Consider the following 27,650-nt stretch of genomic DNA (forward strand, 5'->3'; position numbering starts at 1 on the left):
AATCTTTGCAGGTTAGTCTAACCTTCCTACATAGAACCAATTAGCAACTACACTGACATTCTCTCTGGACTGAGGAAATGGAGGCACATGCCTGCAGTGGCTCAGGATAGGAGCCGGAGGGCACTAGAGCAGCCCTTTCATAGTGCTGAGTTGAGAGGGGCATGTAACCAGGCCCCAGCAGGATGCTTTGATTAGGGAGGGATGTAAAGTCCCACCCTGCCTGCACAATCCCAGGCTTTTCCCCCCACTCGGTGCTCAAGGGGCAAGAGTGTTGCCAGACTCCAGCCCCAGGCTAGCAGTCTGAGGCTAGGGGGTGGAGTGCATGCATCTGTTGATGATACTGAGCTTTTCAATCTCTCTCTCCCTGCTTCTTCATACTGTCTGCAAACCTAACAGGCGAGGGATCCAGCAAGGGGCTGATAACACAATGTTTATCAGCCCATCAACAAAACAAAAGCCTCTCTCATTAGTTCAAGCTGTTCTTAAACAGCTTTTTCCAAGGAAGCAATGGAGGTGCATTACCAACTGACCTGTTGATTAGCTCCAGAAAGCCCTAAGTGGGCACTGTTCTGTCTGCCTGTCCTAGTGAAATGGGACACACACACACACACACACACACACACACACACACACACCCCCCTCAGCATTAGCTAGCATATCACATGCCTAGGGTCCATGGGGCTGGGATCCATGCTGTGGGAGATGGGAGGGAGGGAAGGGGGAATCCCTTCTTGAACAGCGAGTGATGAATAGGGGGTGGGGCAGGGGGAAACAAGGCAGACAGTGCTGTGTTTGCAGTCTCCACCAAAGCTCTGGCTAGGAAGCAAAGGGGTGAGGCCAGCCCTATTCTCTGGAGCACACAAAATAGCCCAGGGCTGCAAAGTATGCTAGGATGCTGGGGGACTCTGGTTTAACTTAAAACAGGAAGGGGTCTGGGACAGACACTGTATAAACCAATTTGACCCAAATCAGTTAAGTCTGATACTACATTCAACCAGGTTTATCTTAAATCAGTTTCAGCCATTTTGAAACTGGTTTATGTACACTGAACTTATGTGCTGTCACAGGTTTAATCCAGTTTCTGATCACTTAAACCGGTTTATGTGTAATGTTTGTCCCTAGCCCTGGCATCATTGTAATACAATATGCTAAGGTAGGTTTAGTATACTGGGACATAGCCCTATTTTTCCAAAATTGGTTTAGTAATAAAAGTTATCCCCTTCCCACCCCACACATGCATTCCTTATTACTTTGGTTAGTTATTTATACCTTTGTTGAATGTCAATGCTCCTGTGTGAGTAGAGACTACCAATTTGGAGGAGCTTTGTGGATACTGTACACAGTATTAAGTGAATACACAAAGTGGAAAACAACTGGACTCTTGTACTAGGCACAAGACAAGTTTTTCTAAGAGTTGGGTTTCTTCCTTTGGATTTTGTAACTTCCCTACAATGAGAATGAGGGTTATAGCTGTACTGTCCTGGAGCTTTGCCTGCCAGAAGCTGCCAATTTACAGCTAATAGTGTCTTTAATCTCAAGATTAATCCTTGCATCTTTACTAATGCTTTAAGTGCCCCTCCTGTGGCCTTCCTAATGCTACTGTGAATTGGGCACCTTGGCCTTGCACAAAATACATGTGTGACAGGTACCATTTAAATGATTTCTATACAAATCCTTTAGAAACCAGAGAAATAAAACATACCACCTGGATGGTGCATTATTTCTTTCTACCTGCTTTTTGGTTTGGAGCCTAAAGTCTTTTACATCATTCTTGGCTTCTGCCCCTCATTCCCTTCCCCCAGTCTATAAACTAATGCATATTAGTTACCAGTCTCATAGAAGGATGGGAGGATTAATTATAGAGAGAGATTCAAGGTGCAAAGTTCAGATTTCATTTGAGATTTCAAAGACCAGATTTTGTGGTGCTTCTGATTTAACACAATAGTCTAACAGATGTGAGATTCTTTGAAAAAGAATATATTTTTCAAAGTATTCTCTAAGTATTATGATTTTTTACATAAAAAGCCAAGATACAAACCAACAGCAACAATTGGCATTGGGCTTATTTTATAAAATATTATGGAACGTTATTACTTGAATATATACTAGATTACTCTAATTAGAGCATCTATTGTAAAATGATAGCAACCTATTAGAATGTGAGCTGCTGCACAATGATAGCCCCATGTCTTGGAAGGTTGTGACGCACAAAGGGTCATCAGTTTCCTGAAAAACAGACATTCCTCGACAGCCTCTGTTTCAGTGTTCAAGGACAGAGCAAGGGCTTTAGAAAGGAGAATAATGCATCAGGCAGAGCTGGAGGTTGACAGCTTTGGTCACAAAATGCAACTGCTCTGCCACAGCAACTGTCAATCAGCTTTGTTAAATGACATAAAAAAAAAAGTGATCATTGTCCATAGATGGTGACCTTATACCTTCATCAGACCCTTCCTTTCAGTGTCATAAAGCACGGTACAAAGGCGATTATGAACATTGCTTGGGAAATTGGAAATACGGGATCAATTTCTTGTCCAAAGCTACAAAGTAAGTAAAGTTATCTTGCACTGCTTCTTTTCCCAGTCTGCTACTCCAACAAATAGGCAGTCCTGCCTCCAACTGATTTCCTACCTTCCACCTGAAGAGAGAAAGTACAAAGATTCATACTGAACACAGGCTGGGGAAAACTAAAGCAGCAGCATTGCTACAAAACATTGAGCAGGACTCAAATCCCAAAGAACTCCCTTTCGAAGAAAAAAAATTCAGCTGAGCTTGATGAGGCAGAGAGGCCATCTGTGGAATGTTACATTCCAATCCTCTAGCCCACAAAACCACCTTTGTCACAAATCTCGTCAGGAGAGACCATGGGCAGCCTAGGAAAGGGAGGAACCAAGGAGCATCCACCCCCTCCTGACTCGATTGAAGCTGAAATTATTCCAGGTACCATCAATAACTTTGGAGTCTCCTGTGAGTCTTGGACCAGGCACCTACCAAGGTCATAAGAAAAGGTCAATGGCTTTTGTGAAAACCATATTACTGAGAATCTCACATGCAAAAGGATTATAGAAGTGCAAAGGAGCTAAAAGCAGCCACATACGAGTTTCCCATATTTAGGGGCCCATTGCCCCAATCTCCCAGTTGCTGAAGGAATTATAAAAAGAATCTCATTAAGTGACCTTGCAGTTTTTGGGGCCATTTGTCCTTTTTTTTTTACAGCTGTTTCCTTGGGAGGGTACAAAACGTGACCCATGATAAGGAGAAAGACTTTCACACTTTGGCCACTTGCAAATTCAGTACAACAGTGAAATGAGATCTAGACTGCTGTGAGGAACATCTGTAGCAGCAGCAGTATATATTTTACTCATCAAAAAGGCAGAAGAAAGCCAAACATGAACCTGAAGCTTTGTGGAAACAGTCCAGGGCCAAAGGCTTTAGATACTTACAGAGATCCTGGGAGGCCTGGAAGAGAAGCTGTTGTGTCTTGTGATGAATATGATCAGGTAACTGCAAGTGACATTGTCTTTGGAAACAAACATCATTTCCACACTGGAATGAATATTGTGCTGCAATGGATAAGGTCAGAGCATTATCAGAAAGGAAACATGATGGGGCTCTTCCTGCCTGCAACACATTTGTAACATTGAAGAGCTTTCCCTTTTCGCTTCTAACATTTGTTTACTAGCAGATAATTAAAATACCTCCTGTGCATAGGATTGGAATCCATCAATGTCATTGTGGTGCAGAAAAGTTTCCCCTGACTTAAGTAAATACTATACTATAATCAGATTTGCACTGAGTGTACAGATTGTTTATTCATAAAAACATCCATGGCATTTAGCCATATGACAAATGGAAAAGCTAAGCGTGCATTCAGATTTTCTTTGTCCATCAGTTTTCTAATTGTGCTGTGTATTTCAGGAAGACTTGATTGTATTCCAACACATTGTGCTAGTAGAGCTCAGCCCCAGTGCTTTCAGGAATGAGACAAAATGGGATTTTCTCAGTAGTCTAACTAGGCCAGGGTAAAGGGGCACCAGCCCCAGGTGCCCAACAGCAACAGCAGCTGTTGTCAGATGAAACCTCCCATGCTAACCCCTGCCCCCACTTCCCCCCAGCGCTGCTCTCAGGGATTTGGCACAATACTCCTCCCCACACCACCTCTGCCCAGGTTATAAGTAAATAATCACTAGTTATGCCTCTGGACTTCCTGGTCCATCAAGTCCGGTCCTCCAATGTCACAGACAACGGCAAGTTATACAGGTTTCCCTCACTTTATGTGGTACATACGTTCTTGGAAAATGGCACATAACTCAAATTTGCATAAAGGCAACCCACTTCACAATGTAACAAATAGGGATACATTCCAAGACCCCCACTGTACTGACCTCCAGACCCATTTCTACTACTTTTACAAGACAATTTTGGCACTCACCAACAGCAGACAGTACACACAAGCACAGGGCACTATTATAATGGGGATGGTAACTACAGAAACACGTGTCGCAGGCAATGAGTGAGGAGCACAGATCCACATTGGAGACTATACTTTGGTGCGTGTCACTCCCACAATACACCACACGAAGCAGCTGACTGTGGGCTTCCACCACACCGACTGTGTAAGAGTGAATTTACCTTACATATAACACATTTTTGGTATAAAAAGGGTCATTGCATAAAAGCAAATTCACACATACAGAACCTGCATAAAGCAAGGGAAACCTGTAATCCTTTTCGTTAAATTACCTAGTTCCATCTTGAAAGGTGAGTTCTTGTCCCCACTACTTTTGGAACAGTCTGCAAATAGAACTTCAAACCTTGGAGGGTCAGATTATTTTTTTAACCTTCCCAGCTTAGTTTTATTCATGGCTAGTATATACCAACTTGTTTCTATGCTAATATTGTCCTTACCTGAAATAGCTTTGCTCTCTCAGTGTTGTTTACTCCCCACTGTATTATTAGACAGTCGTGTCCTCTATTCAGCCACGTTTTTGCTAGGCTAATACAGCACAAAGGACAACCTTTCAAATATCTGCTACTCTTATTCTGTCTGCAACACTAGGCCACTTTAATAATTACTGGAATGGGTCCCTTGGCCACTGGTTTGAGGGTTTACCCTTCCATTCAAATTGTAAACAGCCATTTCTCAGCTATTGAGTCCTAAATGTAGGCCAGGTCTGCAAGTTTTGCTGGCATAGGTACATCAGCTAGGAACGGGAGAGAAGTCTCACACAGATAACATAGCAATACCCCTAGTGTAGACATAATGGATGCCTATACATGAGCACCAAGGCTACTCCGCTGCACTGGAATTGCAGCAGTGGAGCAGACTCAATTAATGAAGTCTGATGGAGCATGGCAATTGCCGTACTCCAGCCACCTCCTGCATCTCCTGTATCAATGTCCTCACACTTAAAAATGGTGGTGGGGGAGCTTGAACTAATGCTCATTGAATGTGCTTTAGTTCAAGCGTCCCTAGTGCCATTTTTAAGCACGGGGATGCTGATACCGGACATGTGGCGGCAGCCCTTTAATTAGAATGGCTCTTGGAGCCACTCTAATTAAGCACTGCCTCCCCCTCCCCCAGAGCATGTGTAAAAGTGGCCAACTATGCCAAGAAAATGACTGGTTTTGTTGACTGAGTTTATGTTCAAAGATTTGGAATAGCAATGCTGGCAGAAAACTTGCTCTGTCAGCATACACTGCCTTTCTGCTATGCTAGCTTTATGCTGGGGTGAAAGCTCTTTCTCTAGTGTAGACACACCCTTATGGCACATTTCATATTTAATTCTAGCCCGAGGACTAAGTTATTGTCCTAAAACACAGAATCTTGCCCTGTTACTGGAACAATTTGATGTGCTTTACAAAGTTGCACTGATCATCAAAAGCAAGGCAATATTAGCTCCATTTTGCCAAAGAGGAAATTAAGGCCGGGACAAGGTATGTTACTACTCAACTAGCAGGAAAGGTAGGGATCCTGAAGTCCTTCATGGCTGATTATGGGAAAATAAGCTTCATGCACACCTGCATGTTTTGTTCAGGCCCCAGAAGGTTTGTGATGTGTATGCCTGAACAGGAGTGTCTTGTCAGAGCTGCGAAGGCACAGCTCTTGCCAACTTGCATAACTCTAATAAACTCTGAATCCACCTGGTTCCTGATCACTTGAAAAGTGAAAAAGCACAAAGAGCTTTTTAGTATTGGAGCCTTCAAAGGGAGAGCTAGACTGCCCACAGCAATTAAAATAGAGAACTTAAGAGCTCTTATATTTTCAAAGTTTTGTTCCATTGGACACGCTCATGATGGCACGAGGCATGAAAAATAAACAAGAATGTTAGAAATGTGTGTTCAATCTTCTCACACCTAATGAAACCTCTGCCAGTCAATGAGAATCTCTCAATTAGCTTTATGGGAATTGAATCAGCTTCTCAGCAGATGAGAGAATTTATGGAGGTTTTGAGCTATACTGGCAAATAGGGTTTAATCAATTAACTTTGTTTATCCCACAGTTGTGATTCCCCTTTGTTCTATGAGGATTACTGGGCCTTTTAACTCTCTGATTCAGGCCATATACACAACAATAAACATAATTAATGAAACATGGGTGGCTGGGCAGCTGTATTTCAAAACTACCTTTATGTTAAGCAATGGGTTAGGGCTGAAACCTGTTTTCAGTTCCTGGCTACACTGGAGACCAGTACAAGTCATTTAAACCCAAAAGCAGGTGGCTTCAGTTAGGTCTTTTCACCTACAATTGGGCACCTAAATAAGTAGTGAAGCTCTTGAACATACTGTGGATTCTGGAGTTTCTATAGAGTTAGTGGGAGACACCTCAATCTCATTTTTAGACAAGTAAGGTCATTTATTTACCTACTTATACTTACTAAGGACTCAAGATAATAATTGTAGATACAGATTTTTGATTATCCACCCCCCTCTATCTGCGTCAGCAATCATGCTGTAATATAACAATAATGCTTTCTAACCTAATGGATGTGAGAAAAGGGTGGGAAATTACTGTGAACTACAGTGATGCATCAGGCTCAGCCTGAAAGAACAAAATATAAAAGATTCAAAAAGACCCAAATCACACAGAGAACAATTTAAACATTACAGTTCTTTATACAATAACACATAATAAAACATGAGAATAAAAACACTCCCCTCACCTCCAGAGTATTTGTATCTTATCAAAGCTACACTACAGCAGTAAGTTCTTTTGATTAAGCTCACTTACAGCTTAGTTAACTATGAAACAACCAGTTCTAGGTCTTAAAAAAAAAGATTTGTTGTATAATCTGGTAGGTATTAGAAGGGCTCTAATTTTGAGCTTTTGAATAGAACTTCCCTTCAAGCAACTTAACACATTAGTTCAGTGATATTAGTTCTTAAACATGACGTTGCTCAGTTGCCACAGAGGTAACTTTACAGCTGAAATATCCATGCCCAAGTATCTCCCAGTAAGGAGGCAGCTAACAAAAATTAATGCAATTCTTTTTCCAAAAGGAGCCCATAGAAAGCAGATGCTGGTAGAAGATGCAGTCTGTCTTTATCAGCTGGAGGAAACCATCCCATCCTACTGGTCTGTCCTCAATGTATGGCTTAATTATTCAGGCCTAGGTTTTCAAAAGTGAGAAATGAGTCTACATACCAGACAAGGGGACCCTGATAAGATCCTGTTTCAGTCTTTTCCAAGAGCCAGGCCCTGCTAAGTCATCTTTACTTGGGCACCCCCAAAAAATTACAAGGTTTTTTTTTTCCTTTTGAAGTCCTGTCCTTGCTGTTTCTCAGTTTTACTTCATCCCTTGAGAGGGAATAAACCTCACATTCCTTCCTTACTGCTTTTGTAGCCCTATAACACAGCAGTGCCTATTTCATTCAAGAACTGAAGGTATTGACTTATTAGCAAGGAGGGAAACAAAGGGAGATGCCATGCCTTCCTGAGCTCTATAGGAAATATAAGGTGGATCAATATTGTCCAAACAGAATAGTACATAGGGCAAGGTTTTCAGAAAGCACAAAAGGGAATTAAGAACCTTGTGACTTTCAAGAGAGTTTGGCATTTAATTCCCTTATGTGCTTTTTGAAAAATCCACCCACAGTCAATAGGCAAGGAAACAAAAGCCACAAAAATTACACAGGAGTAAAAAATTTAGTAGTACTAAATCTCTCAAACTCTTCAGCTGTAATCCTGTCTAAGCTGCAAGCGTTATGACTTAGAACACAATAAGACCTGCAGCACCAAACACAAACTTTAAAGGAAGTAAGTCCATTAGTCAGCAACAGTAGTTTGGTGTTATCCTCAGTACCAGCCAGTAGAAGGGTAACTCAAAAGTTTCTTTTGCAAACATGTTAAATTAAGAACATTTGTATGTTAAGGGTTTGGGGGAATGGATGTGTGAGTGAAGAAATGCCCCGCTGTTAAACTAATGGGTCTTCAACTATTTTTTATTGGTGGGAAAATATCTCTCTTGTTTGTTCCTAAATGCACAATAGAAAAACATTATTTTCAGTCCACAGTTTCTCTGTCTGGAAAGAATCTAAGTAAGGTAAGCTGGGTGATTTCATCTCTACTGCTAACAGACAGTAGGTTACCACAGTAGCAGAACTTTTGTCTTCGTCTGATAACAGACACCAAAATCAGTACAAACTGAATTATTCCCCTGAGGTTTGAGCTGAGGTTAAAGCAAAAACATGTTTGTTTTGCCTTGTGCCTACATAACTCAAGGGTTCAATTTTCCAGTGCCCAAATCTGGGACAAAGACTCCAATAAGGAATAGTATTTGAAGCAGTTGCATCTCAAAATGCTGTAGGATTAGATAATGTTGCCCTTTTATTGAACTTAAAATCCCAAGTCAGTACTTTTGAGGTATTTTAAATGATTTATAATAATCAAAACAAGGAGCTGTCAGTTTGTGGGAAAGGAAATAAAATGTATTGCTGAGCAGCATTTTAGAGAGACAAAGATAATTAAGAGACCTAAGAAAGCAGTGATGTCACCTTAAGTATAAGACACAAGTCGATCAAATTTCCCAGCAGCCACAAGCATTTGTCAGTATACATGGATTTTCTTTGTTACATCTCAGTTATATCTAATGGTCTAGGAATTAGTCATGTTTCTTAGATGCCCACAATCTGATATTAAAGCACTTCATCTCAGGATTAAGACAACATTCCAATTTCCAGGTATGAAAGGTTAACAAATTACAGTCCTCTTCCACAATGGTTGGCAGTGAAAATTTCAGAAGCACTGAGTTTGGGTTTAATTCTTCCCTCACTGATAGCAGTGAACACGGAACTGTGCTGTTGTTGAGCACTTCTGAAAATCCCACCTTATCATCCAATCCTGCAGTTTTACAGCATTGCCAACTCTTGTGACTATCATCGTGATTATATGACATTAGCATTATCATCCCAAGTTTTTTTATACTTGGTATTTTTGAAACACCCTCCTATTTTATGGTCATGCTACTACATGGGCATGTTGCGGTCCATTTAAAAAAAGAATAAAGTTTCTTAACCTTGTGATTGATGAGAGGCTGGATTTAAGAGTATTTGGGAAATAAAAGACCTGACACATCTCAATTCTTAAAATCTAACGTCTGTAGGACTCAGGGCTTTTGAATGCTTGGCTTAGTATTTCTGCATCTACACTATGTGGAAAGACTGTACTGAAGTCAGAAGGGTTCACACAGGGGAAAGGATCCATTTGTGCAGCTTGTGTGTCATTGTGTAAGCAAGAAATGAGAACCTGGGACTTGGTTTATTGAATTCAACAGTGCTTTTTTAAAGTGTTTTTAACACCTGTTTTAAATAGATGAAAATCATTTCCTTTCTCAGATAAATTTACCTTTTGTCATGTACCTGACATCTTGATCTATTCTCCTCTTCCTCTACCCTCCGCTTCCAGGAAAAGGTGGGCAGAAGGGATATATCCAATGCAAAAAAACAAGCCAAATAAAAGGGTTATTCCTACCTTCAAAGGACACACACCCAAATAAATTCCTCCTTGTAACTCATACTAAAAAGACTAAAGCCAGCAGGCCAAAATTTGTGTATCATTAGTGACAAGGTACAAGAGTCCCTTTCTGATATAATCCTTAAGCAAAAGTAAGCAATAAGCTGCTATGTCGATTCATAGCTACACATAGGGCACGTCCACACAGGCAAGCACGTGCACTTGCAGCAGCTCAAATAGAAGCAGTGCAAATTTGAGCCGGGGCTTTTTGCTTCAGTGCACGTGCTCGGACATGCACTTTGTTGTGGAGCAAATTGTGCCACTTGGAGCAAAATAACCCTGCCTGGCTCCTCCCAAATCTTCAGCCAGGGGAGCTAGAGCCCAGGGCCAGCACCTGTGCTGTCCCCAGCAGTATAAAAAAGTGCCCTGTCCTGATCCCAGCAGTATAAAAAGCTGCCCTGGCAAGTAGCTCAGGGCTACTAGCTCTCAGGAGCTTCCGAGGCCCAGCCAATTGGTACCTGGAGACACTACCCCTTGCGCCAGCTGGACTCCGGAAGCAGCCATGAATATTCCCTGCACCCTCTACCCACTGCAGCAGTCTGGCAGTGGGGGCTGCTGCCTGGCTGTGACCTGCTGTGCACTTGCCAGGCCTGGATGGGGACTGCACAGCCAGTAGAGGCATCTGCCCCACTGGGGCAGCTGCCAGTGGACTGTGGTTGCAGGTTTGGCCATTTGTGCAGCACTACTGCCATGTGTGCCCCTGCCCAGACATCTGGGCAGCTATCACCCAGAAGATGTTCCGGGTGTGGTGGCCTGCTTTGAACTGTCAAAGCATGTCTTCCTGGCCCCATTTGTCCAGGAGGTCAGCCAAGCCAGATGGGTCCAAGGTGCCAGCTCTGAGCAGGCAGAATCCTGCCACAGGCCTCCCTAGCAGGAATTCTGGTGTTCCCTATTGGAAAACTGAAAAATCCCTGATAAAAAAAATCCCAAAATCACTCTATAAAATACCCCCAAATCCATGTTCCTCCACAAGTAAAACAGAAGACCACTATAAAAACAGAGAGCAAGAAAGAGACAGTGATCAGTTAGACAATGTTTTATTGATATATCTTACAGTGTTAAAGCAACTCTCTTATCATAATAATAGAGTGAACTCTAAATACAGGTTTCATGAATTCATGAATACATGTTTTGCTGCCCTCCCACAGGGCGATGGCCCCCACACTAGGGGTTTGGCCCCCCCAACAGGGGATTCAGCCCCCACACAAGGGGTTCAACCCCCAAATAAGAAGTTCAGGCCCCCACAAGGGCTACCATCCCCCCTGCAAGGCCCACATGCCCCACCCCAGCCCCCCAATTGCTGCCCCACCTGGCCCCATCCCGCACCAGTTACTGCAGCCCCCCAGTGGCTTCCCCACCCATCCTCACCCCCCCAACTTGCACCCCCAGGCCCCCATGGCTACCCCCACAACACCAGGCACCATCACTTTAAAAGAAAAAACCAGGAAAAAAACCAGAAAAAAAAAGGGAAAAAAAAGCCTCTGCTTACCTGAGAAGCAAGGGTGGGGGGGCTCCAGGGCCTCCAGGCAGAGCCCCAAAAGCAGCACAGGACAGCAGGGGGGCAGGAGGGCTCAGGCTGTGGCTGCTGGGTCTGTCAGCCTGCCCTGCACTGTGTGGACGGGGCCCCAGTCAGACAGATGGCAGCTGAGCTGCCGGTAAATGCTGGGGGGGCTTGGGGGGATGGGGACGGCCAGGGCAAGGGTCGGGGGGCTGGCGGGGGGAGGGGCCAGCCCCGGCAGGGGTTGGGGGCCTTGGGGGGCTGGTGGGGGTCAGGGGAGATGGGGGAGTGGGTGGGACCCTCGGGGTTCCCCCCCATGGTCCCTTCCCCCCTCCTCCAGACCCCTGACCCCTTACTCACCAGCACTGGAGCCGTGGTGCTGAAACACGTGGCCTCACCAGCCGCGTATTTCAGCACCAGGGCGAAGGGCAACCATAGAAATGCTCTGCCAGCCAAAGCGTCTCCATGGAGGATCCAGCCTCCGGTTGCCTGTGCCACTTTTTTAAACGTTGATTTTTTTAGATCCCTGGATATCCAGAGATCTAATTTTCTCCCCGTGCTGCAAATTTACAGTGCGGGGAACATTTTTTTGTTCCCGCATGTACCTGTTGCCCCACTTCAAAGGGGTTTGAGGCGGGGCAAGAGGCACGTGCGCACTCGTGTGGACGTGCCCATAGGAGTTAATTGCTTGGTATAAACTCTGTGTCATTAAATGACTGAAATTTCCTATATTCAGGACTGGTGGCATAGAGAACTATATTGGTTTGGAGAAGGAAAGTGGCATGTTTCCTTTTGTTTAATACTCACCTGTGTGTCAAGTGCTATGAGGGCCTGAGAGAAGATCTATTTAAAGGACTGACTTTGGAGACCTGATTTTGGGAAGCAGAAAAAAAATAGCCTTTGGAGTATCATTGCAGAAACTGAGACAGGCACATGTCCTTGCCTGGAGGTGTTGCACTGCAGAGCTAATACAAAAGCATAGCAATGAGTTATACTGAAAGAACAGATAAAGGCACATGGGAGGGGTGCATCTGATAGAGCTCACTGAATACCCTAGGTCCCATATTTATTGATACTGTGAAAATTCCAGTCCAATGCTACAGATAATTCTTGCTTGTTTTGATTTTAAAACTAACTGAAAGGAAGAACTTCTATCTAAGGCCTTAAGGGCTCTATCACACATTAACAATGCAGTTAAATCTCAGCAGCATCAATTCAGCAGAAACTCACCCAGGCAACCACAGAAATTCCCTTCCACCCTTTCATTGATTTGGGAATTACACCCTCTCCTTTCTTCAGAACACTTCTCAAAGAGATTTTTTTTGCGTTGTACCCAGAAGATCACCAACGTTTGATTCTGAACTAGTTTCCCTGGACTTGTTTTGTTGACATAAATTTTCCATTTCTGGAATGGACAAGGCAAGCACAAGCCTCTGACCTTCTGAGAAGCCATCTCAGACTTCGTTTCTTGTTGCAGGTATCTTCAACAGCATCCTGTAGCAAATGTCTTGATTTAGATAGTGACCTAGAATCTGGAATGTGGGTTAGTTCCCTAGGTAAGAAGTTACTCAAGTGGTTCACAGCTGTCTCCTCTGCAATGTTGCCCCCTTGTGGGGTACCTATACTAGAAAACAGTCCCCTTAATAGAACAACAATACCTGCATCTGTGCTATTGTGTAGCCTGTGTGAACAGGACCTTGTCTCAGGCCCCTGAACAGTGCTTGGAGAAGGTAAATGTAAAATGCTTGTGTTCAGTCTACAACAGTATGTTTGTAATTGCTGTTACTGATTTAGCTTTGATGCTGCTGAGACCTGCTATAACCCAGGTATCAGTTTACTAGGTCTTCTTTGTATTATTATTTATAGTTGGACAAGATCTTGGGGTTGGTGCTGACCTGTCATCCCCATGACTGTAGGTCAGCCATCTTAATATGCTCCTTTATTCTTGACAGATGCAGGATCCAGGCTTTATTTCTTCATCCTCATACTATTCTCTCAATCATTTTCAGTTCTCTACATTATTCATATTACAGCACCCCCTGTTGGATAACAATTTATTCTAACAAGTAAGCATCTTTGCTCAGCTAATTAGTCTGGCACGAGGCACTCTTACAGAGTCATAGATTGTAAGGGTCTGGAAGGGACCTTGCAAGATCATTGCACCAGGGAGGACAGACAACTAGGGTCAGGTGACCCCAGCGATATGACTGTCCAGTCTTCTCTTGAAGATTTCCAGGGTAGGTCTGGAAGAGAGTCTGTTTCACAGTCTGGACACCCTGACTGTGAAGAAGTTTTTTCCTAGAGCTGAGCCTGAAGCGGTCTTCCAGGAGTTTGTGGCCATTACTCCTGGTTTTCCCTAAGGGAAAACAGTTGTTCATTGAGCTCTTGATGTATGCCCCTGATGTAGTGGTAAGCTGCTACCATGTCCCTCAGCCTTCTCTTTTTTAGGCTGAAGAGGCCCAAGTCCCTCAGCCTTTCCTCATATGGCTTGCCTTGTAAGTCTCCGATCATATGGGTGGCTCTTCCCTGGACTCCCTCAGGCTTTACCATGTTTTTGTTAAAGTGCAGTGCCCAGAACTGGATGCAGTACTCCAGCTGCAATCTTACCAGTAGAAGAATCACTTCCTTGGTTTTACATATGATGCATATTGATGCATGCCAGAGTATTGTTTGCCCTGCTGGCTATAGCATCACATTGATGGCTCATGTTCATGCGATGGTCAATTATTACCCCCAGGTCCCTCTTGATTAGATTAGATCAGTGATTCTCAGTCAGGATGCCTTGGGGTGCTATACTGAGAGATGGGCAAACATTATTCCTAAGATAAACCCAGGATTTCACATAGGAATCCATAATGTTAAAAATATTCTGACCTGTGCTGATCTTTCTAAGGTCCTTGCAATAGAAGAATTTCTCTATTATTTTTCTGTAGTAAAAAACCAAGTGAAAACTAAGAGCGGGGCACCTTGAGTCTATCAAGGTTAAGAACCACTTGGTTATGTTAACAGGCCATTTGAAAAAAAACCATCTCTGTGAAACTCCTAATTGGAGCTAACATTGTTAACAGGTAGGATGCACTAGTTGGCCTGAGCCCCACACTCTATTCCACTTTTCTCTCTGTAGGCTTGGGAAAACTGCTTAAGAGATGTGGAAGATAATATACACAGGCTATAGGAATGCCTCTCTCCTTCAGGAGGCTAAGGCTAGGTATTTCCCAATACTTGAGTTTGAGAGTTAAGAATGTAAACAATTTAAAATATTTTTTACCTAATACTTTTTCTTATTTTGGTAAATGTGTGTTTTGCAATTATCAGTATAAAGTAGCATTTCAACAGCTGCCACATCAGAAAGTCTAGATGTAGTTTTTGCCCTATTCTAGGATTCCACCTGCCCCTTCATCCCCTTCTTAGTAGGGAAACTCCACTAGTTAACATGAGCAATTGAACTCTTCCTTATAGCTTTCATTCACATTGTGCCTATAGACCCCAAAATGAGATTGTACAGTGAGCTTTAAATCTACAGTAAAACAATTACTGCCTTTAACTGCTTAGCTCTAAATAGGTAAGGTTGACAAATGATGGTAGGAGAGTTATCCCCATTTCACTTTCCTACCAGCACCTGACTTTATAAGAATGAAGTGATTTTTTTTTCCTTCTGTGGAAAATTCAATTTGCCTTAAGGCATCCAGTGCAGAAACTGACCTAATCCCTTGGCAACTCAAACCCAAGTTGCTGCTGCAGATTTCCACATCTATCAACAGTACCAAGCAGCATTCCATTCTTGAACAATACAATAGAACATGGACCCATTTTCCTTCAGGGCTGTTCTTAAGACCTTCACTGCAAAACATGTTATATAATCATACTTCAAAAGTCAAATTCATATAAGCCAGCAGGTGAAAATGCTATAATGCACTTTGCCTGTTTGGAAAGCTCTAAGGAGCATTGTCAAGTATTTTCTATACTTGTTTCCTTTGTAACACTTAGCTTGAAAATCCAACCCGCCCAACCCTTCTCTGCTATTGCTTTTAACCTTTTGCAGTTGGCAAACATTAATTTTCTTTTGTTCCATTGGTGCTAAAATTGACACTTCTGTTTATTTCCTCACCATTACTTCCTGGCACACTTAATTGACCATTATTTCTAATAATGTCAGTAGAGTTCTGGGAATGATGTTCAATGCTAAAGTGCTACTAGAGAACCAGCTAAAGGAGCAAATTAAGGCACAAATACTAAGCACCTATTTCTTTTTCCCCTTTAGCTTGTAACAAAGTTCATAACTTAACAAAACAAGGCCCCGTCATACCACCAGTGTGTATAAATGTATGTGGCAGGCTTGCCGGGCTTCACCCGGCTCTCTAGGCTTAGGAGACCGCGAATGTGATTGGTAGGGTAAAACCCACCAATCAGAGACAGGCAGGGGAAGAGCCAGGAAGAGAGTCTGCTCCCCCTCTGCTCCAAAGGCAGGGGCAGGAGCAGACTTAATTGGGAACTGCAGTTGCATCCCCCTTAATTGGTTCATTTTCAATCTGGGGGTGGAGCCCCAGAAGGGGATGTAAGCAGCTGTGTGCCGAGCACATGGTGCACTTGGCTTGGGACAAGGAAGAAGGAAGAGGTCCCGTGGCCAAGAAGAGCTGGGAGAGCTGCCCAGTGGGCATATCCAGCTTCCCAGAAGAGCCTGAAAAATTCCACTGCTGGACAGAAGTGGTGGGCGGTGCAGGCGTTGCACGGAGGGTCCATGAGGGACCAGGACCCTGGGAGCCGCAGCAAGGCGGCTCAGGTCTCCAACTCCAGCACGAGGCCGTGCTGTGGTGCAGGTGTTGCTGCATGGAGGACTTGTGAGGGATTGATATCCTGGGAGTTGCAGCAAGGTGGCTCAGGTCTCCAATCACGGTGCGAGGCCAGGTACGGGAGCCAGCGCTACTGTGGGGTGAGTCCTTGTGGGGCATAGGGCCCTAGAGACAGAAGGGCCAGGTGGTCTGGGAATGGGAATGGAGTGGGTCTGAAAGGGCCCTGGGAATGGAACGGTTCCTGAGTGGGGGAAACAGCATTCAGAGCAGCACTGCCCTGGGCATACACAAGGTGGCCCAGGCCCACAACTCCCCCTGAGAAAGATTGAGCTACTGGGACATGTGAGCAAGTCATGCCATCCCCCTGAGGCCTGGAACTGAACTGTCTCTTGGAGAAACATTAGTCAGGCCAGGGAGCTTATGAACACTGCCCCACTTGGCTCCTTGGGACATGTGGGTTGGTGGGGAAACAGGTCTCTCACTGGGGAGTGACACTCGAGGAAGGCAGCCTCAATAAAGAGGCAGGAGGAAGACATCGCCTAGAGGAGAGGAACCACTAGAGAACCCCTGTGCCTTATATTTAGGAGTGTTTATTGATTGTTTGATACACGTTGTGGATTTTGGAGTGTTTATTAACTGTTAGCTGTACGCCTTGTATTTTTTAATGCTATTTATAGTTGCATTTACCTGTTCATATCATTTGGGACCATTATGCTTACCGTTTGTATTTGGGTGTGTATATAGTTATAGTTATATGTATTTATTGCCTGTAAATACTCGCTTTAGTTCACTACCTTTATATATATACCTATATTAAATTTTGTACCTGGTTAAGACATCGCTTTCTGTCCCTCCTCTATTGAGACACGATAGGTAGGAGGGAATTGTGAGTGACTGCAGTTTCCACCCCAGTACATGTGCCCTGCTGGCTTTCCCCTTCTATTGGTGAGGGGGGACACTCATTTTTGAGAAGATCATCAAGGAGCATATCTGTGATGGGCTGGCATCAGGGATGATGCTCAAGGGCAACCAGCACCGTTTCATTAGGGGCAGGTCATGTCAGACCAACCTGATTGCCTTTTACAATCAAGTCACAAAAGCATTGGATGCAGGTGTCGCCGTGGATGTAGTCTTTCTGGACTTCAGCAAGGCCTTTGACACTGTCTCCCACCTCATCCTCATTAAAAAAACTCATACTCAGAGGGTGGTGGTGGACGGGTCATATTTGACCTGGGGGGAAGTAGGCAGCGGAGTCCCCCAGGGCTCGGTCCTTGGGCCCGCACTGTTCAATTTCTTTATCAGCGATTTGGACGACGGGTTGAAAGGCAACCTGTTTAAATTTGCTGATGATACCAAAATTGGGGTGAGGTGGGCACGCTAGTAGGGAGGGAAAGACTGCAGCAAGACCTGGATAGGTTGCAGGGGTGGGCTAACAAAAACAGGATGTGTTTCAATACGGACAAGTGCAGGGTGCTGCACTTGGGCAGTAGTAACCAGCAGCACACTTGTAAGATGGGAAAATCCCTTCTTGAGAGCACGGAGGCAGAAAGGGATCTTGGAGTCATTGAACATGGGCCGACAATGCGAGGTCACGGTCGGCAGGGCCAACCGGACCATATCGTGCATCCACAGGTGCATCTCAAGTAGGGCCAAGGAGGTGATCTTCCCCCTCTACGCGATGCTGGTCAGGCCACAGCTAGAGTACTGTGTCCAGTTGTGGGCACCCCACTTCAAGAGGGATGTGGACAACATTGAGAGGGTCCAGAGGAGGGCCACCCGCATGATCTGGGGACAGCAGGGCAGACCCTACAATGAGAGGCTACGGGACCTGAACCTGTTCAGCCTTCACAAGAGAAGGCTGAGGGGGGACCTTGTGACCATCTATAAACTCACTAGGGGGGAACAGAAGGGTTTGGGGGAGACCTTGTTTCCCCTAGCGCCCCTCGGGATAACAAGGAATAACGGCCACAAGTTGTTGGAGAGTAGGTTTAGATTAGACATCCGTAAGAACTACTTCACACGGCGGCTAGGATCTGGAACCAACTTCCAAGGGAAGTGGTGCTGGCCCCTGCCCTGGGGGTCTTTAAGAAGAGGCTTGATGCCTACCTGGCTGGGGTCATTTAAGCCTAGTTTTCCTCCTGCCCAGGCAGGGGGTCAGGACTTGAAGATCTACAAGGTCCCTTCCGACCCTACTTCTAGGATTCTATGATTCTATGATTTTGGGGACAGCCAGGTTACATGCAATCAAATAATAACTTGAAGGAGATCAAATTCTAGAGAGCAAACAATCCAGGGCCCTCTGTATGACTTTCTAGGACTCCTTCCTTTTCAGAAGGGAAATGTTAAACATAGTTGTAGTAAAGCACCTTTCTTCCAGAGAACAACTGAAAATGCCGGATGTACTAGTGTGCAGCCACCTCCAGGGGTAATGCAAAAAAAACCCAACACAGATATAATGCAAAAGGGGAAGTTTTAACCGAAGGCAATGAAGCAGGCAACGCGCTAAGAACCAAACCATGGGATATGCAAGGTGCATATTTCAAAAGTGCTCAGCAGTTACCACTTTGGTCCACCGGAGTCAGTGAGATGTTAACATTCTGTAAAGAAGATAAAAGCCTTGGCTCCTAAGGTCTTGCACAATAGATAATAAAGCATTTGGCACTTGGAAGTATAAAGGGATGGGTCAGTGAGACTTGGATTTTGAACCCAGACACATTTTGAACCTCTTAGGTATTTAGCAGGGGTTAAGAAGAGGCCCGGGAGGGGTTACAACACTATTATTTTCTAGACAGGTTCAGATGTTTGACCCAAAAGACTGTCAATGGTTTTAATACTAATTGAGGTGCTTGGAATGCTTGAGTGCATCTACACCTTCATTAATGCACCATGATTACAGTGCATTAAGTTCAGTACCTGTAATAACAGGTACTTAACTTATTGTATCGTAATTGGCAGTTTTGCACAGTAGTGCCGGCGCACACTTTTTTTGTGACACTAATGCACAGTAGACTCATTTTACTGCACATTAGCACAGTTTTTGCCTGCCACACTAATGTGCAGTAGAATTAGTCTACTGCACATTTAGCATCTCATGTAAATGTGCCCCTTGTGAAACAGTGTCCTCATGCACAAATGCTCCAAAGGTTTCAATTCCCTCTCCTGAACCAGGACAATTGCACCAAAGCTAAGCTAGTCTTTGCAGTCCCTCCACTGGCCCACTTCTATAGCTTAATTTTAGATTTAGTCAGGAGCTTTCTGAAAAAGACAGCTCTTGTCAGAAAAGGTGCATTTGTCAAGAGTGAAATGTCATGAGGAAATATTCCAGTTTTGACACATTTCAGCTAAAAAAACCTCGGTTGGTTCCAATAAAAAAGCAGACCTGCCTGGTTTCCAACTATTTGCTTGGTGGGGTCTGCAGTTCCAGGCAGTCCCTTCTAACATGACCAAAGTAGAGGACTCCTGAACTTCCAAGCTCCCTATTGCTTGGAAGTCCAACCAGAAGCCTGTCTGAAGCTCTCAGATTCTAGGATGTCAGTCCATGGTGGGAAGTCCAGAGAGTCCCAGGTTAAGTAAAGGCTCTTGGGCTTGTAGAGTCACCTGGTTCCTAAAGAAGGAGGGAGCCCACTGCTCTGTTTTGTTTTAAAAAAAATTGAATGGAAATATTTCAGTTCCTCTGAAATGAAACATTTTGAAGGGGTATTTCAAATGTGAACAACATTTTCAAAATGTCACTATTTCCCACAGAACAAATATGTTAAGTTTTCAACCAGCGTGACTTAATTTATGGCTCTTGCTAACACAGTACGTTCCTAAACATTCCCAAAAAGGCCATTGCTTGAGATAAAATTCATCTCTCTACCTGACTTGTATCTCTTACCAGGGAAATGTAATTAGATTGTTGATAAGATGGTCTTCTTGAGCAAAATGATGCTTAGATTTAAAAACTACCATTTACATCTATTGACTTTATGCAAGGCATAAATTACAATAGCCAGTGCTTTTATAGACCTTTCAACGGATAACATAAGAAACAGTATAAAAAGTTAAAGCAAGTTAGAAAAGCTGTTTTGAATCTGCGTAAACACACAAGTTTTATAGCTTGGGGCTTTATTTTCTTTGACACTTAGGAGCTTGTGTTGTCAGAAAACAGAATTCCTCGGAGTTTCTTCATATTTAGTCTAGGCAAAGGCATAGTTAGCTTACCCCACCATGTAACCAGAAATTGTGACGACTTCCTATTTGGTCCCAGCATTGAGGTTTTGTCCTCACATATGCCTTCAGGAACACAGGTTCACAAACAAAATAAGGTTAAACAAAATATACTCCATACCAAATAACCTAAGTTAAAAAGCACAAAGTTAAGCTTAAATTAAAGTTGTTGCTTGGGTAACTTTAATTCATCCTCCTTGTGCTTCTAACTGAGGTAGGGATGTTGTGGTATAGTCTCATGTATATGAACAAGGGGCTGAATTGAAGTTGCACAGGGAACATCAATGAAACATTTCCTAATTCTGGCTTTGTAGCCTAACCAATATTTTAACTACATGTAGTCTAACTTTCTATTTGCCAAAGGAAAAAATTATAACAAAATCTATTATCTGCCTTTTAACAGCCCCATAATCATGTATGATCATGAACCATTAGCCTATTTGTCCACCTGGGCACATGAGCCCAGCCCACCAAGTCACTCACTGGCCTCCCTTACACCAGGAGGCAACAGGAAAAGGGGACAACACAGTTTGTGGGACAAAGAATGAAAAAAAAGGGATGGGAGTGCAGGTCAGAGGTTGAAAACAAGCATGCTGAGTGGGCACGCCAAGCAGAGTACACTGGACAGCGCCCACTGGCCCTCAAACGAGTCCAAGGAGCCGGCGGACACTGCCTAATGATACTCTGCTTGGAGACAGGAGAGAATCAAGGCAAGGGAAGTGACTTTGCAGTCCCTGGGGACCCTGCTGGCCAAAGCCTCCTTCCTGGTCAAGTACATGGCCAGCTTAGCCAGGGCCAGAAGGAGGTTGACTTGGACTTGGTCCCAGGACTTGGTAGGGCCATGGGCAGGGAGTGCATAAGTAAAAAGGTGTGGGGAATAGTGCAGCCAGAACCTCAATAAGAGGTTCCAGAGGAGGAGGTGCAGGGACTGCAGCCTGGTATACTCCAGGTAGGCATGTGCCAGGGTCTCCCTCTGCCCACAAAATGGGCAGGTGTCAGGGAGATCCATGAAGCAGGACAGATACATGTCTGTGGCAATGGTTCCATGGAAGAGCCGCTAGCTGAGGTCCCCGGTGGTGTGTGGGATCAGGGTGGAATAGACACCCTCAACCCCGCCCTTGCCCAGGGTGTCCCACCACTCATGTGGTCAGTACTTGAGGACAGGATGGTGAATGGTACAGCACACAAGTGTGTAGAGCTGGCAGCTGTGGGTGATACAGAAGCGGATCAGTTTGGTGTCCTCCAGCCTGCTCAGGGGGTGAGGCAGGGAGTGCCGCAGGGCCTGCTGAGGCAGGAGCCCCACAATGAGCTCCAAAGGGCTGGGAGACATTGTGGTGGGTGGTGGGGGTGGGAACTGCTCTCACGTAGGACCTGATCAATGTAGGTGGGGGCAGGGTGGCCTTGACCTCCTGGAGTAGGCAGCAGGGTGCACGCAGTGTAGACAGCTTCATATGCTGGGCCAGCACAGCAGGATCTGCCTACCCCTGCCTGGCATAGTCCAGGAGGTCCCTGATATGGGTGATGTGGGCTAGGACCATCCTCCAGTGTATCCAGGGCACCTCTGTCATCAGCACCACCAGCTGTGAGTTTCTCAGCAGGGGCTTGGCAAGGAGTTTGGCGCCCTGAGCAACTGTCCCTGGGGACCTGAAGGTTAGGACCAGCCTCCAGGCCCTGAGGAGGTCCTTGTAGAAATCTGGAAGCTCTCCCAAGTCCTGCATGGAAAGCCGTCACAGGTAGAAGAGCTGCTGGTCATATCAGAACCATTGGAGATGGCGGAGGAAGGCACGTCCCAAGTGGCTCCATGACGCGTGGCTACGAGCACCATAGAGGAGTTTCTGCAGGGCCTGAAGGCAGAAGGTGAGGACCTGGCTGTGGAGGCAGACCAGGTCCTGCCTACCTTCCTGCAAGGGGAGTCTCAGGACACCCACAGAGACCCAGTGCTGTCCCGGCCAGAAGAACCCCAGCGCCCATCTCTGGAGCCTGACCAGGGCTTCCAGGGTCATGGGTAGGGTGTTGAAGCAGTGCCAGAGCATGGACAGGACCAGCTGGCTGATCACCAGCACCCTCCTGTGTAGGGAGAGGCACCACAGCAGGCCCACCTATGCCTGCAGCCACTATAACACCCTGACCTCTAGCTGTTGCCAGTTATCTAGCATGGAGGGGTCCCTGGGAGACAAGTGCACCCCCAAGTACAGCAGTGAGCTCATGCCCCAGTACATACCCTGGAGCACTGGTGGGAGTGAGCACACCTGCCACCCGTCACCCACCATCAAGCCAGAGCTCTTGACCCAGTTGACTCTGGCAGAGGAAGCTGCTGAGTACACAGACTGGCAAGCCTCCACCCACATCAGGTCACCTAGGTCCTGGATGGTGAGGAACACATTGTTGGCATACGGTGACAGGACCAGCCTCATGGCTGGCTCCCAGAGCACTAGCTCTGCCACCCATTTGCACAGCTGGCAGAGAAAGGGCTCAAAAGCCATGATGTAGAGCTGGCCCGACAGCAGACATCTTTGATGCACTCCCCACCTGAACGGGATGGGCTCCATCAATGTCCAGTCGGGCCTGACCACGCACTCTGCGGAGGCGGACAGCACCTGGAGAAACTGCATGAAGCGGGGACCAAAGCCAAAAGCCCTCAGTGTTCCTGTGAGGTACCAGTGATCCACCCTGTCAAACGCCTTCGAGGGACAGGAGGTCAAATGCCAGGCCCTTCTGGTGCACCAGGTCCAGGAGGTCCTGGACCAGGTACAGGTTATCAAAGATGGATCTCCCTGGCACCATGAATAACTGGTCAGGGTGGATCACGTCCACCAGCACAGACTTCAGGCGCAGCAAGGTGGCCTTCACTGCCACCTTGCCATGCAGAGGAGGGAGATGGGACACCAGTTCCTCAGGACACGGGGGTTCCCCTTCTTGGGCAGGAGGGTCAGTATGGCCCTCCTTCATGACAGGGGGAGCACTCCATCCAATTCCAACTCAGCCCAGACTGTGGCTAGATCTGGGCCAAGGACTTCCCAAAGGGCCCGGTAGAACTCCATGGTCAGCCCATCAATGCCTGATGCCTTGTTGCTGGACATCAGGCAGAGGACATTCAAGAGCTCGGTTAGGGTGAGAAGAACCTCCAGTCGGTCCCAGTTGCCTGCACTGACCTGCAGCAGTCCCTCCCACAGGACCTGGTGGCATCGGTATCAGTTGGATCCAGGGAGAACAACGCTCGCATCTCACCTGGATCCATGAGAGAGTTATTGTTGCCCTCCAGGAGGCAGGCAATGTACTCATGAACCATTAGCACTGCAGCACAGACACAGGCGGCGGAAAGCCAGGGCTAATAGGGCTTAGCTTGCCTGCCCCGCAACCACCCACCCAAACACAGGGCAGCAGTGGTAGCACAGAGGGCCACCCGCAGAGCTGCCCAGGCCCGGGCTCTGCATGGGTGCAGCAGGAGGGGGAGGGGCATGCACAGACAGAGACATGGAGCTGCAGCCTGCACTTGGCTGGAATCACAGCCTGGTGTGCAGAGCACTGCCCAGCACAGTAGGTAAGTAGTAAAAGGGAAGGTGTAGGGGGTGGAGACAGATTGAGGCGCCCACAGCAAGGGAGCGAGTGGGGCAGGGGCTGGGGTGAATGGGCTGCTGGGATGGGTTGTGGGACAGTGGCCCAGGCAGCTCGTTCAGGGACACGGGGCACACCTGCCATTGCATGCACCCTGGCAGGGGCACGTGCCCCCCAGATTTGTACACAGGGTGGAGATGGCTGCTGCTGCAGGCTGGTCTCTGCACCCCGCTGCCACTGCCCCGAGAGCTGCATGATGTCATGTGCCTGCCACGCATTGGGCAGGGGACGCGGTGCAGTCAGCACGCAGCAGGTGTGTAGAGTCGTGGTTGTCAAGACAGCAGCAGTGGGGCACGGAGCCAAGCCTGCAGCAGCAGCCACCTTTTGCACAAATCTGGGGGGCACATGCCCCCAGGCTTCTACCGGGGTGCACGCAGAGGCTATATATAATGTTTACTTTATGCCATTGGGTTCCAGGGATGGGGTACTCAACAGCTTTACCTTTATTAGGAACAGGACTCAGCAACCCGCTCACAGCTTGCAGGGAGAACAACAACCCAACAGCACAAACCACACCCACAGGGCATCAGGGGGAGGAGAGATTGGGTCATTCCACTGCTGACCCCTTAAAGGTACATTATATGTACCACAGTGGTGGGAACCCCCCACCTCTCTGGACAAGCCGCCTGGGCCAGGGCTCCATCCCACAACCTGTCCCAGGGCCCCATTAACCCCAACCCCTGCCTCTGCCCCACTCCCTCCCTCACTGTGGGGGCCTCAATCTGGCCCCGCCTTCCCTTCACACACTTACCTGCTGGGCAGTGTGCGTGCATGTGCGTCTCTACCCCTCACTCCCAAGCCAGAGCCTCCCTAGCCCTCTTGCTGCCCCTCACTCCTGACCCACAGTACCCCACATTCTGCCAGGGTATATGGGAACCCCCCTCCCTGGGCTCCAAATCCCACATACACACCCACAGCCTCCAGGACTGTTGCAAATTCCACCCACACACCTGCCAACCATACAAAGTACCTGCATAATTTTGCATAACTTTGAGTTTTTCTGTGCATAATTTTGAGATTTTTAGCTATGTGATTAAAATCACAATTCATTGCGACTCTTTTTTTTTTAATCACACAACTAATCATGATCAAATTCTTTAATCGTTTGACAGCTCTACTATGATATATGCATTGCGTGAGTATATTTAAGTAAACACACCTAATTTGGATCAGCAAAAGCAACACGGTAGCAGTATTTTTTAAGTTTGAGTTTTACTTAGCCTAAGAACGCCTCGTGCCTCCGGAGGCTGGTGGGGTGGCATGGCGACTGCCCACAGGTGGCGGCAGCAGCAGTGTTGGTGGTGGAGGCATGGTGGCGGTGAATCGGGACCACCCGCAGGTGGCCACAGCGGTGTTGGTGGTGGGTGCAGGGCGGGTGGTGAGTGCTGAGTGGCGATCGGTAGCCGCACACTCACGCTACCAGCAGCATCGGGGGGTGTGGAGGGGGGTCGCAAACAGCGACCACCCGCATACACCGCTGGCAGCGTCAGCGGCAACCAATCTCAGGGGTGCACGTGCACCCTACGCATCGTCAATGACTCAGCCCCCCCAGATAATATTTTTGCATACCGTCTGTGAGCACAGGCCTACTGCTTGAGCTCAGGATCAAAACGGAGGCTGGATTGTTGTATGGTGCTCTTGAGTCTAAGGTGGGAGGGGTGGTACTTACTGGGAGAGAGTGTAGCCAGCTCAGCTCTTTCCCCTCTTTACAAATGTGTAGAGCTCCAGCCTCATGTGGTGCCACTGAAGACAATCAAGAGCCATTAGGATTGTGTTCTGGGTCAGAATGATGTTTGTGGGAAATCTGTCTCAGCTCTCTTTTTTTCTCTTTGCATTCCTAAATCAGATAGATGCCTTTCTGCTGGATATAAGTCTGCTGCAAACAAACCATGTGTAGGCCTCAGAGGTTTTTCATCCTTGATGAAAGCTGAGCCTTCATTTCCATTGTTCCCTCAGCAGTGGATGAGGGAGCAATTAGTGATCAGCTGGTATAAGTCTCCATTAATACTAGACCCTAGGCACAGCAGGACATAGGGTTCCATGGCTCCATACTTGTTTTGCAGCAGCTGCTTGAAGTGGCAAAGACAAGGAGGCCCCCTTTCTAGTAGGGGCAGTAGCGTAGCAAAGCCTGTTTCCTTTTCCTCTGTCAAGGCAGAGCTGGAGCTAGCAAGAAGAAAACCCCAGGCACCTGCCCAGAAACCAGGATCTATCTGCTGGTGCTAGTGAAGCAGTCCGTATTATCCTCTTTCTGCCACAGTGCTCTCTTTTGGCATGATAGATATTCCCCTTCCTAATGCTTTCTGCAGGGCAGTGGTTACACAAGGTTCATTTTTTTTCAAGCTTTCTTTAAAGTATTGACAGCATCCATCTCTTAAAATGAGAGGTCAGGCTGTGATGCAATTACCTTACTCCTTGACCACAGTGTAGTAGCTAACCCATGCTGTTGTGTGCATAAATGGATCCAATAGCAGAACAGGACAATTCAATTGATATATGATTTCTTCAGTAGCTGAAAAATATTAACTAACTGCAAGTACATATTATGTCTGCAAAATCCCTCAGAAATGGGAACCACCAGGTGTGTTTTTTCAGTGGGTAATGGCATGAGAACATGGATGTCTTTCCTCTATGTTTTAGTAGCACCTGAGCTGTAACTGATTTTCTTTTCCTGTAAGCCACCAAAACTCATAGCTGAAATGGTCTATGGTGAAGACTGCCGCTGATAAGAGAGCTGCAATGGTGGAAACTTCTAACAGGCTAAATGCTGCTGAGCTGAGATTTGCACTGGTGGGTCTTACCCTACTTGCAAGAAGATGCAGGTCCATTATTTCAGATTGCTGCTTTTAACTGATTACAGCTTGCACTGCTACAGCTTCTACCAATCGCTATAATTAGGGCAAGGCTTAAGTAAAATGGCTTTTGATTAAATAGCTAAGAGCTCTGCCCACCATCATGAGCACAGGCAGAGTTGCTTGTGCAAGGACAACAGTCTTTCAAGGCGCTTTTGTGGCCCTAAATTGAGCTTTTCAAGAGAAATCCACTTATTATTCCTTTAAGATTCCACTGGAGTGAAATCCCCCACTCCTTTATCTCATTAAAAATGAAAGAATGTCAGGTATGTGGCAAGAATCTGGGGTGAGGGTAGGAGTGGGGGGAGGATATGTTAACCAGGCTGTAACATACAAGTTGGAAGGAAATAGGGAGCAGAGTTGCAAATGTAGTGTTGCAGGGGTTAGGAATATTGTGATGATACAAACCACTAAATGCAAAGGAGACTAAGTGAAGGTTTAAAAAAACCCAAAACCTGCTGTGTTCAGAAAACAAAGTCATTTTTCCTGGAAGGTGACATGCTACCACTGCTGTTAAGCAAGACACTTTGAATTAATAGCCCAAACCTTCATTCTAACAGATGGCACTTACCTTGTACCAACTTTCCTGAAGTGCTGTAAATCAGTGGTGGAATCCCAGAAGCATGCTAGCATAAAAGCATCCAAGAAAACAGTTTGTAAAACTGGTGGGTCTCTAAAAT

The 27,650-nt window shown here is 46.1% G+C and overlaps 1 long non-coding RNA gene across 1 annotated transcript; it reads right to left on the minus strand.

The window, feature by feature from the left end:
• Positions 1 to 1,880: 1,880 nt before the first annotated feature.
• Positions 1,881 to 27,650, minus strand: LOC109282489 (uncharacterized). Its single transcript, XR_002089491.2, has 3 exons — positions 27,542 to 27,650; positions 3,441 to 3,560; positions 1,881 to 2,635 (listed from the first exon to the last, which is right to left on the minus strand). It is a non-coding gene; the product is annotated as an uncharacterized LOC109282489 (long non-coding RNA).

This window comes from Alligator mississippiensis, chromosome 9, assembly GCF_030867095.1.
Source record: "Alligator mississippiensis isolate rAllMis1 chromosome 9, rAllMis1, whole genome shotgun sequence".
In the NCBI taxonomy this organism is placed as follows: domain Eukaryota; kingdom Metazoa; phylum Chordata; order Crocodylia; family Alligatoridae; genus Alligator; species Alligator mississippiensis.